This window comes from Leuresthes tenuis, unplaced genomic scaffold, assembly GCF_036924035.1.
Source record: "Leuresthes tenuis unplaced genomic scaffold, fLeuTen1.0.hap1 SCAF_23, whole genome shotgun sequence".
Lineage (NCBI taxonomy): Eukaryota > Metazoa > Chordata > Actinopteri > Atheriniformes > Atherinopsidae > Leuresthes > Leuresthes tenuis.
Window position 1 is genome coordinate 6,631,989 of NW_027325377.1, and position 2,500 is coordinate 6,634,488.

The 2,500-nt window shown below is 42.2% G+C and overlaps 1 non-coding gene across 1 annotated transcript; it reads right to left on the minus strand.

Moving 5' to 3' along the window:
• Positions 1-1,242: 1,242 nt before the first annotated feature.
• trnar-ccu (transfer RNA arginine (anticodon CCU)) lies at positions 1,243-1,315 on the minus strand. Its single transcript has one exon. It is a non-coding gene; the product is annotated as a tRNA-Arg (tRNA).
• Positions 1,316-2,500: the final 1,185 nt, after the last annotated feature.

Here is a 2,500-nt window from a genome sequence, read left to right on the forward strand (position 1 = left end):
TGAGTTTGTTTTGAAAAGTCATACATAGCATTGGATGGTTTCGGTCCATCGACCTCTGGGTTATGGGCCCAGCACGCTTCCGCTGCGCCACTCTGCTACACACCCCAGATGGGGCTCGAACCCACAATCCGTGGCTTAGGAGGCCAGTGCCTTACCCTGGGTCTTTTTTGGCTGTAGAGCAGTCGTTAATATGCAAAATGACACTGCACTTCTTATGTTTTGGACATTGTTTGCTTTATCATTTGCATCGGTACAAGATGCCTTTACTCTGATGGAAGAGGAAACATTACAAGGTAGATGTGTTGATGGAAGTCAGCCGTGTCCCCTCAAGTACTTGACTGTTTTCTGTTCACAATTTCACAAAAGTATGAAAGACTTCAACGTTTGGACACGACAATTTTTTTTCCAACTTATTATATCTGAAAAGTGGAGTTCGAAAGACAGTCATGAGCACACCTAAATAGTTTGAATTGAGAGTATGCATTAAGGCTTTGAGAGTTGGTGAAGTGAGTATTTTGAACATGCTGTGAATGTTACATTATCTTTTTAAATGTTCTTTAATGAGTGAGATTGAGTTTGTTTTGAAAAGTCATACATAGCATTGGATGGTTTCGGTCCATCGACCTCTGGGTTATGGGCCCAGCACGCTTCCGCTGCGCCACTCTGCTACACACCCCAGATGGGGCTCGAACCCACAATCCGTGGCTTAGGAGGCCAGTGCCTTACCCTGGGTCTTTTTTGGCTGTAGAGCAGTCGTTAATATGCAAAATGACACTGCACTTCTTATGTTTTGGACATTGTTTGCTTTATCATTTGCATCGGTACAAGATGCCTTTACTCTGATGGAAGAGGAAACATTACAAGGTAGATGTGTTGATGGAAGTCAGCCGTGTCCCCTCAAGTACTTGACTGTTTTCTGTTCACAATTTCACAAAAGTATGAAAGACTTCAACGTTTGGACACGACAATTTTTTTTCCAACTTATTATATCTGAAAAGTGGAGTTCGAAAGACAGTCATGAGCACACCTAAATAGTTTGAATTGAGAGTATGCATTAAGGCTTTGAGAGTTGGTGAAGTGAGTATTTTGAACATGCTGTGAATGTTACATTATCTTTTTAAATGTTCTTTAATGAGTGAGATTGAGTTTGTTTTGAAAAGTCATACATAGCAGAGGATGGTTTCGGTCCATCGACCTCTGGGTTATGGGCCCAGCACGCTTCCGCTGCGCCACTCTGCTACACACCCCAGATGGGACTGGAACCCACAATCCCTGGCTTAGGAGGCCAGTGCCTTATCCATTAGGCCACTGGGGCTCAGTCAGTCTGTGGAGCAGTCGTTAGTATGCAAAATGACACTCCACTAGTTATGTTTTGGACATTGTTTGCTTTATCATTTGCATCGGTACAAGATGCCTTTACTCTGATGGAAGAGGAAACATTACAAGGTAGATGTGTTGATGGAAGTCAGCCGTGTCCCCTCAAATACTTGACTGTGTTCTGTTTGAATGTGGAAGTCCTTTCCCACCATACTACAATACAGAAATTTGACCTCTTTGATCTGCAAAGTAATACTTATGTGATAACCACCATGGAAAAAATCACCACAAAAGACTCCGGTTAATGCCATAGAATTTTTTTTACGATTTCTTGGACATGCCCCGGAAAAGTCCCCAAATTCTTAAGTTCCACGAAAAAAGCACTGCATCGGTAATCGGAACAAGATGCCTTTACTCTGATGGAAGAAGAAACATTACAAGGACGGTGTGTTGACGATGTGTTGATGGAAGTCAGCCGTGTCCCCTCAAATACTTGACTGTGTTCTGTTTGAATGTGGAAGTCCTTTCCCACCATACTACAATACAGAAATTTGACCTCTTTGATCTGCAAACTAATACATATGTGATAACCACCATGGAAAAAATCACCACAAAAGACTCCGGTTAATGCCATAGAATTTTTTTTACGATTTCTTGGACATGCCCCGGAAAAGTCCCCAAATTCTTAAGTTCCACGAAAAAAGCACTGCATCGGTAATCGGAACAAGATGCCTTTTCTCTGATGGAAGAAGAAACATTACAAGGACGGTGTGTTGCTGGAAGTCAGCCGTGTCCCCTCAAGTACTTGACTGTTTTCTGTTCACAATTTCACAAAAGTATGAAAGACTTCAACGTTTGTACACGACAATTTTTTTTCCAACTTATTATATCTGAAAAGGGGAGTTCGAAAGACAGTCATGAGCACACCTAAATAGTTTGAATTGAGAGTATGCATTAAGGCTTTGAGAGTTGGTGAAGTGAGTATTTTGAACATGCTGTGAATGTTACATTATCTTTTTAAATGTTCTTTAATGAGTGAGATTGAGTTTGTTTTGAAAAGTCATACATAGCATTGGATGGTTTCGGTCCATCGACCTCTGGGTTATGGGCCCAGCACGCTTCCGCTGCGCCACTCTGCTACACACCCCAGATGGGGCTCGAACCCACAATCCGTGGCTTAGGA